Source organism: Molossus molossus, unplaced genomic scaffold, assembly GCF_014108415.1.
Source record: "Molossus molossus isolate mMolMol1 unplaced genomic scaffold, mMolMol1.p scaffold_m16_p_4, whole genome shotgun sequence".
Taxonomy (NCBI): Eukaryota; Metazoa; Chordata; class Mammalia; order Chiroptera; family Molossidae; genus Molossus; species Molossus molossus.
Window position 1 is genome coordinate 52,219,699 of NW_023425377.1, and position 17,971 is coordinate 52,237,669.

Consider the following 17,971-nt stretch of genomic DNA (forward strand, 5'->3'; position numbering starts at 1 on the left):
TACTCTACCCAGCAAGGCTATCATTCAAAATAGAAGGTCAAATAAAGAGCTTCCCAGACAAAAACAGGTTAAGGGAATATATTAGCACCAAACCACCACTGCAAGAAATGTTAAAAGGACTGCTGTAATTAATAGAAGAAACAAAAAGAAAAATATAACCACAGTAAACAAATAATGGCAATAAATAAGTACATATCAATAATAACCTTAAACATAAATGGATTGAACGCTTCCATCAAAAGACACAGAGCCGCTGATTGAATAAAAAAGCATGACTCACAACAGAATCACATAGGCTGAAAGTGAAGGAAGAGAAAAAAATCTACCACGCAAATGGAAAGGAAAAAAAAAGCTGGGGTAGCAATACTCATATCTGATAACAGATTTCAAAATAAAGGCCATAACTAGGGACAAAGAAGTCCACTACATAATATTGAAAGGATCTATCCAACAGGAAGATATAACCTTGGTAAACATATACACACACAATATAGGAGCACCAAAATATATTAATAATCTTCTGGAGGACTTCAACGATGAAATCGACAGCAATACAATCACAGCAGGGGACTTCAACACCCCACTGACATTACTGGGTAGATCATCTAGACAAAAAATTAACATGGAAACAGACTCCAAATGAAGTGCTAGATCAAATGGATTTAATAGATATCTACAGTGAATTACACCCCAAAATTTCAAAATTCACAACTTCTCAGGTGCACATGGGACATTCTCAAAGATAGACCACATGTGAGGACACAAACTAAGTCTCTACAAGTTCAAGAAGATCGAAATCATATCAAGCATCTTCTCAGATCACAGTGGCATAAAACTAGAAATCAATCGCAAGAAGAACATGCAAAGACATTTGAAAATATGGAGGCAAAATAGCATGTTATTAAACAATGAATGGGTCACCAAGGAAATCGAAGAAGAAATTAAAAGCTTCCGGGAAACCAATGAAAATGAACACACAACAACACAAAATCTATGGGACGCAGCGAAAACAGTTCTGAGAGGGAAGTTCATAGCACTACAGGTCTACCTCAAGAAACAAGAGAAATTTCTAATTAACTACCTAACTTTAAAACTTGAAGAACAAAAAAGCAAGCAAAAAGAAAACCACAGAGCAGTGGAAAGAAGGAAATAGTAAATATCAGAGCAGAAATAAACAACATAGACACCAAAAAAAAAACCAATTCAAAGAATCATTGAAACCAAGAGCTGGTTTTTCAAAAAGATAAAAAGAATGCTGGACCCTTAGCTAGACTCACCAAGAAACAAAGAGAGAGAACCAAATACACAAAATCAGAAACAAAAGAGGAAAAGTAACAACTGACACCACAGAAATTCAAAGGATCGTTAACAAATACGATGAACAATTATATGCAATAAATTAGACAATCTAAGCGAAATGGACAAATTTCTAGAAACACATAGTCTCCCAAAACTGAACCAGGAAGAGATAGAAAACTTCAACAGACCAATAACAACTAAGGAAATTGAAGATGCAATCAAGTCTCTCCCAGCAAGCAAAGTTCAGGACCAGATGGCTTCACAGGGGAGTTTTACGGAACATTCAAAAAAGAACTAACAACCATTCTCCTCAAACTATTTCTAAAAATTCAAGAAGAAGGAAGACTTCCAAACTCATTTTATGAGGACAGCATAATTCTAATTTCAAAACCAGAAAATGACACTACAAAGAAAAAAACTACAGGCCGATATCCCTCATAAACATAGATGCCAAAATCCGCAACAAAATACTAGCAAATCAGATACAGCAATACATTTAAAAAATTATTCATCACAACCAAATGGGATTCAAGGATGTTATAATATTCGCAAATCAATAAATGTGATACACCACATAAACAAAATGAAAGATAAAAATCATATGATCATATCAATAGACGCCGAAAAAGCATTCAACAAAATCCAGCACCCACTTCTAATAAAAACGCTCAGCAATCTGGGAATAGAGGGATCATATCTCAACATGATAAAGGCCATATATGAAAGACCTACAGCCAACATCATACCCAATAGGCAAAAACTAAAAGCATTTCCCTTCAGAAGAGGAACAAAGCAAGGATGCCCACTTTCGCCACTCCTATTTAACGTAGTACTAGAAGTCTTAGCCACAGCAATCAGACATGAGGAAAAAATAAAAGGGATCCAAATGAGAAAAGAGGAAGTGAAACTGTCATTATTTGCAGATGACATGATACTATATGTAGAAAATCCAAAAGACTCCATCAAATATTTACTAGACTTAATAAATGAATTTGGCAAAGTGGCAGGATACAAAATGAACGTCAAGAAATCGATGGCATTCTTATACACCAATGATGAACTCACAGAAAGAGAAACTAAATAAACAATCCCATTTACCATTGCAGCAAAAAAATTAAGATACCTAGGAATAAACTTAATCAAAGAAATAAAGAATCCATTCGCAGATAACTACAGGTCATTGAAAAAAGAAATAGAGGAAGATATAAAAAAGTGGAAGCACATATCTTGTTCATGGATTGGAAGAATCAACATCATTAAAATGTCCATACTACCCAAAGCAATCTATAGATTCAATGCAATCCCCATCAAAATACCACTGACATATTTCACAGAACTAGAACAAGTACTTCAAAAGTTCATATGGAACCAAAAAAGATGCCAAATAGTCACAGCAATTTTGAGAAAAAAAGGACAAAGTTGGAGGGATCACATTACCAGATTTCAGGTTATACTACAAAGCCACTGTAATCAAAACAGTCTGGTACTGGCACAAGAACAGACATATAGACAAGTGGAACAGAACAAAGAACCCAGAAATGGACCCAAGACATTATGCTCAATGAATATTTGACAAACGTGGCAAGAGCATACAATGGAGTAATGACAGCCTCTTTAATAAATGATGTTGGGAAAATTGGACAGCTACATGCAAAAAAATGAAACTAGACCATCAATTTACACCATACACAAACATAAACTCAAAATGGATAAAAGACTTAAATGTGACTCATGAATCCATGAAAATCCTGGAAGAAAATGTAGGCAACAAAATTTCAGACATCATATGCAGCAGAATTTTCACTGATACATCACCTAAAGCAACCAAAACAAAGGAAAAAATGAACACATGGGACTACATCAAACTCAAAAGCTTCTGCACAGCAAAAAATACAATCATGAAAATGGAAGGGCAACCCACTGTATTGGAGAGCATAATTGCCAATGACATATCAGATAAGAAGTTAATTTCCAATATATAGAGTGCTCATACATTTCAACAAAAGGAAGACAAAAAAAACCCAATTAAAAAATGGGCAGAGGAACTAAATAGACACCTCTCCAAACAGGATACAAATGGCTAAGAGATATATGAAGAAATGGTCAACATCACTAATCATCAGAGAGATGCAAATTAAAACAACGAGGTACCACTTCACACTGGTCAGAATGGCCACCATCAACAAATCATCAAACAAGAAGTGTTGGCGAGGGTGTGGAGAAACGGGGACTCTAGTACACTGCTGGTGGGAATGCAGACTGGTATAGCCACTATGGAAAACAATGTGGTGTCACCTCAAAAACTTAAAAATTGAACTTCCATTTGACCCAGTGATCCCACTTCGAGGAATATACCCTAAGATGCCTAGAACACCAATCAGAAACAATATATGTACCCTCATGTTCATAGCAGCACTATTTACAATAGCTAATGTCTAGAAACAGCCCAAATGTCCATCAGTAGACATATGGATAAAAAAGCTGTTGTACATATACACAATGGAGTACTACACAGCTGTCAGAGAGAAAGATCTCTTATCCTTTGAGACGACATGGAGGGACTTGGAAAGTATTATCCTAAGTGAAACAAGCCAAGCAGTGAAAGACAAATATCACATGATCTCATTTATTTGTAGAATATAATGAACATAATAGTCTGAGGGATGTGGTAGTCCCAGAGAGGTAGAAGTGGGGTACAGACTGACAATCCCCTGAAGAGGGAATTGGGGGGAGAGATAAACTACTGAACTTATATGCATGTATGTATGAACAATGGAAATGTACAACAAAGGTGGGAACAGGGTGGGAAGGGAGAGGGAGGGGGAAACAGTGGGGGGAAAAGGAGTAACATCTGTTATAAAAATAAATTAATTAATTAAAAATAAATGAATAAAAATAAAACAAACAAATAAAGAAAACCATATGATCATATCAATAAAGATGCTGAAAAAGCTTTTGACAAAATCCAGCACCCATTTTTGATAAAAGTGCTCAGCAATTTGGGAATAGAGGAATCATATCTCGACATAATAAAGGCCATATATGAAAGTCCTATAGCAAACATCAAGGGGTAAAAACTAAAAGCATTTCCCTTAAGAACAGGTACAAGACAGGGATGCCCACTTTTGCCACTCTTATTTAACACAGTACTGGAAGTCTTAGCCACAGCAATCAGATATGACAAAAAAATTAAAGAGATCCAATTTGAAAAGGAGGAATTGAAATTGTCATTATTCACAGATGACATGATAGTATACATAAAAAGCCCTAAAGACTCCATCAAAAACCTACTAGACTTAATAAATGTATTTGGCAAAATAGCAGGATACAAAATTAATGTCAAGAAATCGATGACATTCTTATACACCAATAATGAACTCACAGAAAGAGAAACTAAATAAACAATCCCATTTACCATTGCAGCAAAAAAATTAAGATACCTAGGAATAAACTTAACCAAAGAAGTAAAGGACCTATTTGCAGAAAACTACAGGTCATTGAAAAAAGAAGATATAAAAGGAAGATATAAAAAAGTGGAAGCACATACTTTGTTCACAGATTGGAATAATTAGCATCATTAAAATGTCCATACTACCCCAAGCAATCTATAGATTCAATGCAATCCCCATCAGAATACCACTGACATATTTCACAGAACTAGAACAAGTACTTCAAAAATTCATATGGAACCCAAAAAGACCCCAAATAGCCACAGCAATCTTGAAAAAGAAGAACAAAGTAGGCAGGATATCAGTACCGGATATCAGGTTATACTATAAAGTGACTATAATCAAAACAGCCCCGTAATGGCACAAGAACAGGCATATATAGATCAATGGAATAGAACAGTGAACCCAAAAAGTGACCCAAGACATTATGCTCAATGAATATTTGGCAAACGTGGCAAGAGCATACAATGGAGTAATGACAGCCTCTTTAATAAATGATGTTGGGAAAATTGGACAGCTACATGAAAAAAAATGAAACTAGACCAACTTACACCATACACAAAAATAAACTCAAAATGGATAAAAGACTTAAAAATGTGACTCATGAATCCATGGAAATCCTAGAAGAAAATGTAGGCAACAAAATTTCAGACATCATATGCAGCAGAATTTTCACTGATACATCACCTAAAGCAACCAAAACACAGGAAAAAATGAACACATGGGACTACATCAAACTCAAAAGCTTCTGCACAACAAAAGAAACAAGCATCAAAATGGAAAGGCAACCCACTGTATGGGAGAGCATAATTGCCAATGATACATCAGATAAGAGCTTAATTTCCCAAATATATAGAGTGCTCATACAATTCAACAAATGGAAGACAAAGAACCCAATTAAAAAATTTGTAGAGGAGCTAAACAGACACCTTTCTAAACAGGACATACAAATGGCCAAGAGACATATGAAAATATGCTCAACGTCACTAATCATCATAGAAATGCCAATTAAAATGACCTTGAGGTATCACCTCACACCTGTCAGAATGGCCACCATCAACAAATCATCAAACAACAAGTGCTGGTGAGGGTGTGGAGGAAAAGGGAACTCTAGTATACTGCTGGTGGGGATGCAGACTGCTGCACCACTGTGGAAAACAATATGGTGTTACCTCAGGAAGTTAAAAATTGAACTGCCATTTAACCCAGTGTTCCCACTCCTAGGAATATATCCTAAGAAGACTGAAACACCAATCAGAAAAAATATATGTAGCCCTATGTTCATAGCAGCACTATTTACAATAGCTGAGATCTGGAAACAGCCCACGTGTCTATCTATAGACAGATAAAAAAGCTATAGTACATATACACAATGGAATACTATGCAGCTATAAGAAAGAAATATCATTTATCCTTTGAGAGAACATGGAGGGACCTGGAGAGTATTCTGCTAAGTGAAATAAGCCAATCAGTGAAAGACAAATATCACCTGATCTCACTTATTTGTGAAGTATAGTGAACAGAACAGACTGATGAACAGACTGGGGCCAGAGACATGGATGTAGTGTAGAGACTGACAAACCTCAATAGAGGAGGGTGGAGGGAGGGAAGAGCTACACCACAGAATGTATGTATGGGTAACCAATGGAGATAGACAACTATGCTGGGGGAGAGGGGACTTGGAGGAGGGTGTTAATGGGGGAAAAAGGAGAACCATCTACAACAAAAATTAATTAATTTATTTAAAAATAAATAGAGCCCAGCAGGTGTGGGTCAGTGGATTATGCATTCTCCCATGGACTGAGAGGTCTTGGTTAGGTTCCTGGTCAGGGCACATGCCCAGGTGGCAGGCTGGATCCCCAGTTGGGGGCATACAGGAGGCAGCCAATGGATGGTATCTCCCGCACATCAATGTTTTGTATTTCTCTCTCCCTTCCTCTCTCTCTAAAAAGTCAATAAAAACCTATTGAAAAAATCATAATAAATATATTTTTTTAAAAAATAGAAACCAGTGACTCTAAAGACAGACTAGCTGGGGTTCTAATCCCAGCTCTGCTGCATGCCGGCTCTGTAACTTAGTCAATTTCCTCACCTTCTGGAAAATGGATAATAAACCCTACCTCATAGGGGATTGTAGTGGGGATTAACTGAGATTATATATGCAAAACATATAGAACAGTGCCCACCACATATTTGCTGTTATTGTTAGTTCGGTATTGTCTGGAAAATAAAGGTGTACCAGTGAGAGCTTAAGGACAGCAGGTAAATCAAGAACAAATATTTAATGAATACCTACTAGGCACCAGGCACTGTCCTAGGCTCTGGAAAAGCAGCAGTGAATGAAAGAAACCTCAAGTTCTGCCCTTGTGGAAACTGTAAACATGTGACCAAGTGATAATGCTATCTACTGACCTCCGGAAGCCCAGGCACAAATCCATAATTAATTACCAAAGCTGCAAGGAATAGAGAAGCAGGGAACCACACATATGCACACATGAACACATGCACACACAGACACAAAGCCTAGAGTAGGTCTAACATTGTGTGTTGGATTTTCTTAACAAGAACGGAAACAACTGCCACCCTTCATTGACTGCCTACTGTATGAAGGGTGCTTCAAGATACTGAGATTGGCAGAGGCGCTTCAAGACACTGTGATTGGCAGAGGCGTTCAGCAAGCCCAGTCAACTCCAGAATCTGTTTGTGCTTTCTCATATGCCTCATTCACCATTAGGGAATTCAGGAGCTTCTGTCCCTTCCCTCCTCAACCCCTTCCTCACCATAACAAATTTCCTTTCATGGACAAATCTGAAGGAACACCAACAGATATTTTTAAAGCAGGGTCTCAGACATGATGGTGAAATAGCCCAGCTATATCCTCATAAATGATTCTTTAGTCATTGTTCCACAACCCTTAGAAAGTCTTGCCATCAAGCACCAAGGAAGATGCTGGGGTTGGGGTTTGCCTCATTCTACTGCCAGCACAGAGAGGCCACTAGGAACTGGGTGGTATGAGAGGCTCACACAAGGTTAGAGACCTCCTGAGGCTGACAAAGCCCTGTTCATGAACAGCAGAGCTAGCTGTAGGGGGAAGGTTACCAAGGAGACATGAGACACCAGTCAGCACACAGAGAGGTTCAAGTCCTCCCTCTGGCACTGACTTTGGGGCAAGTGAATTATGTCTCCTCCCTGAGCCTATTTAGTCCTCTATGAAATGGGTGAACAACAGTATTTGCCCCCAGGGGCCACTGTGAGGATCCAGAGATAAGATGTACCAGCGCAGTGGCATTCGGAGAGACGCTAATTATAATAAACATGGTAGCAACCGCCACTGCTTCTGATAGTACAACTGTGCTGTTGCCACAGCACTAGAGTTGCCTCCGGACATCTGGAAACAGAAGCCAAAAGTGTAAACATGGACATGAAGTCCCAGGTGGCCAAACAAGGGCCTAGATCTCAGGAAGAGGGGGTAAGTTACAATTTCCCACCGCCGGCAGTGTCACCAGCAGGGACCCCAAAAGACCACCCACTGGGTATACCTCGGGCACTGGGTTATCAGAGGCCGACCGGACCCAGGGATCCCACTTCTCAAAAGCAACCCAGAAAAGTCCAGGCACGGGTGAAAGGCGTGCTCGAGACAGGAGCCCGCGGCAGGGCGGGCACTGAGGGAAGGTTCCCCCTGTCTGGGGCCCGCACAAAGGGCGCGGAGCGGCAAGCCCAGGCGAGCAAAGGCCAAGGTCAGCTGCTTCCCGCGGGGGCCGGAGTGACGATCCCGTCCACCCCCTCCGCCTCCCCCCCCCCCCCCGAGGACTCTGGGTCCCCAACGGCGTCTCCATTTTGGCAAGGAGTCCCCTCCCCACCGCGCTGCTCCCCATCCACTCCTGGACCCAGACTCACCCTCTCCGGGGTACAGGTGGCCCGCGGCGCCCACCAGTAGCGCGGCCAGTGCCACTAGCATCCGCGTGGCCGCAGCCTCCCGCCCGCCCCCGGCACCCATGGCTGCGGGAGCGCGGGATCCTGGCTGATCAGAGCGCGCGGCGCCGAACTGCTGGGGTCATACTCCGAGGTGGCCGCCTGAGAGGCACCGTTCGTTCTCCTCTTCCACGCCGGCAGCCCAGGGTCCGAAGACGCCGCCCGGAAGGGTCCTTGATTCAGCACCCTGAGGCACTTGCGGCCTCCGCCACTACGAATCTGGCGGCACGACCAGGGCCCGGGCCCCTGATCTCAGGGCCTAGATCCCCGCGCTGCGCCCTGGACCTTTCACTCTCGGCCCGGAACGCTCTGGGCAACGATCTGTGGACGCCTGGACAAACGGATACGCGGACAGAAAGGCTGACGGAGGGGCGAGTACCCAAGCTTGCGGGTGACGAGAAGGCGGCGGGAGCAAGGGCAGCTCCACCAGTAAACAACACAGCTCGTCTGGGCCCAGTACAGGCAGCGAGAAAAGACGGCGCGGATTCAAACTCGGACGGGACTTGGCGCCCTAGGAGAAGCCTGGGTGGAGTGGAGGAAGGCCGGGCAGAAGGAGGTGCCGCCCCTCCCCTCCTGTCTGCCTTGCTCTCCTGGGCTCCACACTGGAGGCCTTAGGCGCGCCCAAGCGCAGGGGCCACCCCAGATCCCTGCCCAGCCTGGGGGCCTGTCTTAGAACTTGGGGGAGCCCAACCCAGGGAGACAGATCCCGTGTTTAACATTTCGCTCTATTGTTCTTAGTGGCCTTTTGGGCATTGTTTTCATTTTTTTTTTAATATTGCGTTAAAATATTATTTATCTTAGTTACTTGGGTTTTTTATACTCCCTTAAATATCCTCCCAGTCTAGCCTGGCCCTAGAGCCCCCTACCCCACCCCATAGGCCCTGCCCTGCGTGCGCCCCAGCTCAGCGCTGGGGACAGCCGCGAGTACGTGCGCCCCTGAGCTCTATCTGCTCCTGGCCCAGGCCCCTCCCGGCGGGCTGTGGTTCAAGTTGGAAAAATGACAGCTGGGAGAACGTGCAGATCTCGCCAAAGTACAAACCAGGCTCTAGACTTCCTAGGCACCCATCACACCCCTCACTTCCTGTGTGACCTTTAACCACTGACTTCACTCTCTCTGAGTTGGTCTCTCCTGCATGATGGATGTAACTAGCCAGGCCTGTCAGATTTTGTGAGTTGCAGGAGAAATAGAGCAGGAAAAACCATCCAGCACAGCTCTAGGTCCAGGGCATGCATTTTTAGTTTACCAGGAAATTGTCGAGCTGTTCTTCTAAGGCACCAAAGCTATTCCTGCCTCCGGACATTTACCCTAGCGGTTCCCCCTGCCTGTATCTCCAGTACCTGGCTCCACTGCTCCAGTGAGTCTTCCCTGACCACACTTTGTAAATGCCTCTCCTCTACTCCTTTTGTCCCCTTCTCTATTATTTACATTACACCTGTATCTCTACCTCAAATTTTTATTTGTTTTGTATGTGTGTATCTTCTCCCCTCCCTGTGACGGCAGAAATCTTGTCCATCTTGTTCAGTATTTTATACCCAGTCCTGACATTTCTGTTGCTTAATAAATATTTGTTGAATGAAAGACTCAACATCCAATAAGTAATGGGGACTTACAGTAAGCAAAATAACAGAATCCATTCCCTTGTAGACTCCTTGTAGTGGGGGAAGAGGGCCAATAATTAAACAAACATATGGAAGGAGAGGTTCCTCCAAGGAAGTGATTTTGAACAGAAATCTGAAGATGAGAAGTAACCAGCCAAGGGAAACATAAGAGAAATGTTCCAGGTAGAGGAAACAGCATGTGCAAAGGCCCAGAGAAGGACAAACAAGTGTTCTTGCAACTAAACCAGGCACTATAGCTGGAGCACAGAAGAGAGGAAGCTGAACTTATGGGTGGAACTAGAAGGGGCAGATACAAATACAAATGTTAAAAATTCCTGCCACCCTTATCCTAAAAGCAATGGGTAGGCATTAAAAGGTTTACACAAAAAGGGTTAACATAGCTTTTTTCCCACCATCTGCTATGGGGCAAGAATGGACCCAAGGAGAAGAAATAGAAAGTTGCTACAGTCCCAGAGTATCAAGAAATACACATTCGATACTGTTGTTTCCCTTTCTTCTTGTACAAACCTGTCCAGAGCTGTGGCTTCCCTCTGACCCATGGGAGCCCCAAAAGCCGCCACAACTCCAGGCAGGCAGCATGTGCTTTAAAAAAAGGCATGAAAGGGAACATGCTATCTGCTGAAATCCTTCTTAACACAGGACTTCTGTGTTAGGTATAAAGTCAAAAGAATCATTGCAGTTGTGACTTGCTAGGAGAAAATTAAGACATCACCACTTCCCACAACCACTCATTGTTACTTTTGTAATCCCCCCCCCCCCCAAAAGCAAGCATCTAGAAATTGAAAGTCAACCTCTGCCTTTTGTTAAAATCATTGAAATAGAAAAATCACCATTTGGCAATCTACAAAATAATTGATTCAGGTAAGAACCATCAATGAATGCTAAAACTAGTGGTTGTAAGTTTAAGAAGTAATAGCCCTGGCCGGTTTTGCTCAGCAGTTAGAGCCACGGCCTGCGGTCCAGAGAGACCCGGGTTCGGTTCCCGCTAAGGGCACGTATCTCAGTTGCAGTTTGTCCCCGGCCCTGGTTGGGTCAGGTGGATGGCAGCCACTTGATGTGTACCTTTCATGTCGATGTTTCTCTCTCTCCCTCCCACTCTATGTGAACAAAAAATGAAAAAATGTCCTCGGGTGAGGATAAAAAAAAAAAAGTTTAAGAAGTAACAGGATATTTCCATGGTCTTCAAATAACCCTCTGCAAAATACTTGTCAACAATAAAAAAAGAAAAAATGGCAGCTTCATGGAGGAGAAAACTGGAAGATACCCCTTAAATAAGTGATCATTGTTGGTTCTGGATTTTTTTTTTTGTAATAAAAGACTTTAAGGGGACAATTGAAGACTGGAAAGGTCAATTTGATAATAGTATTGTATCAATATTAATTTTGATTATTGTACTGAGGTGGTATCAGAGACTGTCCCTAGTTTTAGGAAATACACATGAATGAAGTATGTATGAGTAAGGGGGCATAATATCTGCAATTTACTCTCAAATGTTTCAGGAAAAAATGAGGCAGAAAAAGAGAGAGGACAAAGCAGATGTCATAAAAGTGGTAAAACTGATGAATGGAGAAGAGGATGTACATGGGTTCACTACACTATTTATGCAGCTTTCCTGGAGTCATCATGTCTACATTAAAAGTTTAAAAAAAATTTTTTGTTTTTCTAAATTAGATTTTGTTTGAATTCTTGTTTAAAATTATCTTTATTGTTGAAAATATTACAGATGTCCCTTCTTTTTCCCCCCATTGACATCCTCCTCACCGTTCCTGCCCAACCCTGCTTTCACCACACTGTTATTTGTGTCCATTGATTATGCACATATGCATATAAAAAGTTTTGAAAAATCAATTGGGGCTTTTTGTTTTGTTTCTTAATTTGCTTTGATTTGACACTTAAACATATTGCACTCTGCTTTGATTTGACACTTAAACATAGTGTACTCTGATGCATGATCTAAAGAGAGAAAGATCATTTTGTTGCAGGTGGAAATAGGGTTATTTCACAGAGTCAGGGAGAAATGCATTTCTGAGGACCCACACATAGAAGGTTGTGGTGTAGTGGTAAGACTTATTGCAATAGAAATAGAAGGCTGCTCCCAGTTTCCCAATGTCCATCTCCATCTATCCCACTGTGGTAAAAGTCTAGTCTCATCTTTATTAGGTCCAGAAAAAGGCCAGTGTCCAAAAAATGTGTACCATACCAAAGCTTAGTCCAGTTTAGCCTCTGTCCTTGTCCAGTTAGCATATTCTCTGTTCCCGGCTGTTCTCCAGCTGGCACTGCATTGCCATACCCAAGCTGGGCTTGGAGCCTGCCCTCAGATACCACATGGGCTGCTTGTCATGGGCTGCATGGCTGCTATGGAGAGAAAATGCATGAACAAATGGGGCAAGCACATGTTACTGGGAGAGGAAGAAGAAGAGAGAGAGAAAGAGAGAGAGGGTACTTTGTTAAACTTGGATTAAATTATCTTTGGCTTGACAAGGACTAGGTGCTTTTTCAAACTAACTGATCAATTTCCTAATCCTTCCTGGTTAGGGTTGGGCCCGCCCCCTAATCAATCCATTTCCTAGATCTTTAGAAGTTCAGTGTTCCTTATCCAATCATATCCTTTCCCCAGACTAGGCTCTGCTCCTTTATTGTGACCATCTTGGTTCCTCCTGCACATGCCTCATAGAAGCCCCCCACCCCCTCGCCACCATTTTGGCTTCTACTGAGCATGTGCCCAGGAGATCCCCCTTAATGTTTATTCCTTTCCATCCATAGTCTGGGCAAGTGGACTGGTTGTACCACAGGGAGATTGAAAACCTGGCCCTTCCTTTCTGGGGTGGGGGATGGGAGGGTTACTAATCTCCTTGATTGGGCTTTTTTTTCCCCACAGTTCATCAATTTTTGTTAATTTATTTTTGTTACAGATGTTTCTTCTTTTTCCCCTATTGACACCCTCCTCCTGATCCTGCCTCCCCCACCCCCAGCACTGTTGTCTATGTCCATGGTTATGCATATCTGCATATAAGTTCTGTGGTTTATCTCTTCCTTCCCCTGCCTCCTGACACCTTCTTCTAAGGTTTATCAGTCTATACCCTACTTCCTTGTCTCTGAGTCTGTTTTGTTCATCAGCTTGTTTTGTTCATTATTTTCCACAAATAAGTGAGATCATGTGATATTTGTCTTTCTTTGATTGGCTTGTTTCGCTTAGAATAATATTCTCCAGGTCCCTTCATGTAGTCTCAAAGGACAAGAGATCTTTCTTTCTTATAGGTGCATAGTATTCCACTGTGTATATGTACCACGGCTTTTTTTATCCACTTATCTACTGATGGACACTTGGGCTGTTTCCAGATCTTAGCAACTGTAAATAATGCTGCTATGAGCATAGAAGTACATATATTCTTTCTGATTGGTGTTTCAGGCTTCTTAGTGTATATTCCTAGAAGTGGGATTATTGGGTCAAATGGCAGTTCGATTTTTAATTTTTTGAGGAAACACTATATTGTTTTCCATAGTGGCTGCACCAGTCTGCATATCCACCAGCAGTGTATTAGAGTCCCCTTTCTCCACACCCTCACCAGCACTTGTTTCTTGATTGATGGCAGCCATTCTGGCAGGTGTGAAGTGACACCTCATAGTCATTTTAATTTGCATCTCTCTGATGGTTAGCAACATATAACTTTTTTTCATGTCTCTTGGCCGTTTGTATGTGTTGTATGTCTTGTTTGGAGAGGTGTGTCTTTAGGTCCTCTGCCCATTTTTTTTTTATCCTCACCCAAGGACATTGTTTTTGTTTTCATTTATCTTCAGATAGAGCAGGAGGGAGAGAGGGAGGAAGAGAGAAAGAGAGAAACAACATTAAGTGGTTACTACCCACATGACACCAATCAGGGCCAGTGACAAACTACAACCGAGATACATGCCCTTAGTGGGAACCAAACCTGGGTTTCTCTGGTTCACAGGCTGACACTCTACCACTGAACCACTGAGAAAACCAGCCAGGGCACCTCTGCCCATTTTTTAATTGGGTTTTTGTCTTCCTTTTGTTGAGTTGTATGAGTACTGTATGTATTTTGGAAATTAACCCCTTACATGATATATTGTTGGCAATTATGCTCTCCCATACAGTGAGTTCCCTTTTCATTTTGATGGTTGTTTCTTTTGCTGTGCAGAAGGCTTTTAGTTTGATATAGTCCCGTGTCTTCATTTTTTCCTTTGTTTCTCTTGCCTTAGGCACTGTATCAATGAAAATTCTGCTGTGTATGATGTCTGAAATTTTGTTGCCTACATTTTCTTCTAGGATTTTTATGGATTCATGAATCATATTTAAGTCTTTTATCCATTTTGAGTTTATTCTTGTATATGGTGTAAGTTGGTGGTCTAGCTTCATTTTTTTGCATGTAGCTGTCCAATTTTTCCAACATCATTTATCGAAGAAGCTGTCTTGACTCCACTATATGCTCTTGCCACCTTTGTCAAATATTAATTTAACCTATTGTCTTGGGTCAATTTCTGGGTTCTATGTCCTGTTCCATTGATCTATATATGCCTGTTCTTGTGCCAGTACCAGGCTTTTTTTATGACAGTGGCTTTGTAGTATAACCTGATATCCAGTATGTGATCTCTCCTACTTTGTTCTTCTTTTTCAAGATTGCTGTAGCTATTTGTGGTCTTTTTTGATTCCATATAAACTTTCGGAGTATTTGGTCTAGTTCTGTGAAATGTGTCTTTGGTATTTGCTTTGGTTAGTATAGACATTTTAATGATGTTAATTCTTTCTGATTGGGCTTCTTAATATCTGGTTCCCTTTGCTCTCTTCGTTTATTAATGTTCAGCTGCCTATGCTAACAGTTTTATGTTTGTAAACATCAACACCTAAAACTGCTTTTGTTTCCCATCAAGAAGGGCTTGGGAAGACTTCCACCACCACCCTGCTGGGGTCTTTCTTTAGCACGTCCCTGTGGCACAATGCCCCTCCATTTAGCTGCTTTGTATTTCATTAAAGCAGGAAATTTAATGTAAATCCTAACTCCTGCTTATGGAAGCCTACTTTAGTACATTACATGTCAATAACAGTACAAAAACCAGCATCAGGAATTTACAACAAAAACAGGCAGAAGATGAAAAGAACAAAACACAACACAGACAATAGTGTGGGAAAAGGTGGGAGGGGGCGGGAGTGGGGAGGAGGGGGTCAATGGGGAAAAATGAGGAACATCTGTAATACATTCTACATTTAACAATAAAGATTTAAAAAATAAATGAATGAATAAATAAATAAATAAATAAATAAATATATAAATAAATAAAAAGAAAAGGCCAAAACAAACAAACAAGCAAAAAACATTATGGGCCCTGGCCAGTTTGGCTCAGCCATTAGAGTGTTAGCCTGTGGTCCACAGAGACCCGGGTTTGTTTCCCTCTAAGGGCATGTACCTTGGCTGCAGTTTGTCCCTGGCCTTGGTTGGGTGATGCGGGTGGCAGCCACTTGATGTGTCCCTTTCACGTCGATGTTTTCCCCTCTTTTCCTCTCGCTCCCTCCCGCTCTGTCTGAATAAAAACTGGAAAAATGTTCTCAGATAAAGATAAAAAAATATATATATATGGTACTTCCTCAAAACATTAAAAATTGAACTGCCATTTTACCAGTGATCCCACTTCTAGGAACATATCTTAAGAAGCCTGAAACACCAATCAGAAAGAATATATGCACCCCTATATCCATAGCAGTACTATTTACAACAGCTAAGATTTGAAAACAGCTGAAGAGTTCATCAATAGATGAGTGGATAAAAAAACCTGTGGTACATATACACAATGGAATACTATGCAGTTGTAAGAAAGGAAGATCTCTAATCCTTTGAGGTGACATGGAAGGACTTGGAGAGGATTATTCTAAGGAAATAGGCCAAACAGAGAAAGCCAAATACCACATGATTTCACTTTTTTTTGTGTAATATAATGAATAAAATAAACTGATGAATAAAATAGATTTAGAGACATAGAAGTAGAGTACAGACTGACAATATTCAGGGGAGAAGTTTAGGGGGAGAGAACAGATAAACCAAAGGACTTATATGCATATATGCATAACAAATGGACATAGACAACAATGTCTTAGGGTGGGGGCCGGATCAGGAGGAGGATGTCAATGAAGGGAAAAGAAAAAACATCAGTAAAAGGATTGAGCCAGTGAAAGATCACAGTCACAATGCAAGGCCAATATAGAATAAACAATGTTATTGCATGTGTCTGGGTGCTGACTGGCTGAAACCAAAAAGAGGTCAGCCTCGAATAAGAGTTGGTGTGTAGGTTATATACTGTACTTCTTCTTCTTCTTTTTTTTTAAATCTTTATTGTTGGATGTAAAATATATTAGAGATGTTCCACATTTTTCCCCCATTGACCCCCTCCTCCCCACTCCCGCCCCCTCCCGCCTTTTCCCACACTATTGTCTGTGTCCATTGGTTATGCATAGAAGTTCTTTGGTTTATTTCTTCCCCACCCCCCCAACCCCTTTCCCTTTGAGGTTTGTCAGTCTAGCAATGAATTTGTACTTCTTAATCCCTTCACCTTTTTCACCCATTCCCCCAACCCCCTTCCCAACTGGCAACCAACAAAATGTTCTCTATGAGAATGTTTCTGTTCTACCTGTTCATTTTGTTTGTAGATTCCATTGTTGATAGATATGTATTCATTGCCATTTGGTTTGTTCATATATTTTATATTTTTCTTCAAAAAGACCCTCCATCATTTCATATAATAACAGTTTGGTGGTGATGAACTCCTTTAACTTTTCCTTGTCTGGGAAACTCTTTATATGGCCATCGATTCTGAATGACAGCTTTGCAGGATAGAGTAATCTTGGTTGTAGGTTGTTGCTTTTCATCACTCTGAATATTTCTTGCCACTCCCTTCTGGCCTGCAAAGTTTCTTTTGAGAAATCAGCTGACAGCCTAATGGGTACTCCCTTGTAGGTAACTAGCTGCCTTTCTCTTGCTGCTTTTAAGATTCTCCTTTGTCTTCAACCTTTTGCATTTTGATGATGATGTGTCTTGGTGTGGGCCTCTTGGGGTTCATCTTGTTTGGGACTCTCTGTGCTTCCTGGACTTGTATGTCTGTTTCCTTCACCAAGTTAGGAAAGTTTTCTACCATTATTGTTTCAAACAGGTTTTCAATTTCTTGTTCTCGCTCTTCTCCTTCTGGCACCCCCAAGATACAAATGTTGGCACGCTTGAAGTTGTCCCAGAGGCTCCTTACACTATCCTCATTTTTGGATTCTTTTTTCTTTTTGCTGTTCTGATTGGGGATTTTTTGCTTCCTTATATTCCAAATCGATGATTTGCTCCTTGGATTTACCTTCTCTATTATTGAAGCTGTGTAAATTATTCTTTATTTCAGTTAATGCCTCCTTCAATTCTAACTGTGCATCCATGATTTCTAACTGGTCCTTTTTTATGCTCTTGAGGCCCTCACTAAGTTCACTGAGGTTCTCACTAAGTTCATTGAGCATCCTTATAAGCAGTATTTTGAACTCAGAATCTGTTAGGTTGCTTATCTCCATTTTGCTTAGTTCTTTTCTTGGGGTTTTGTTCTGTTCTTTCATTTGGGACCTGTTTCTTTGTCTCCTCATTTTGGCTGCC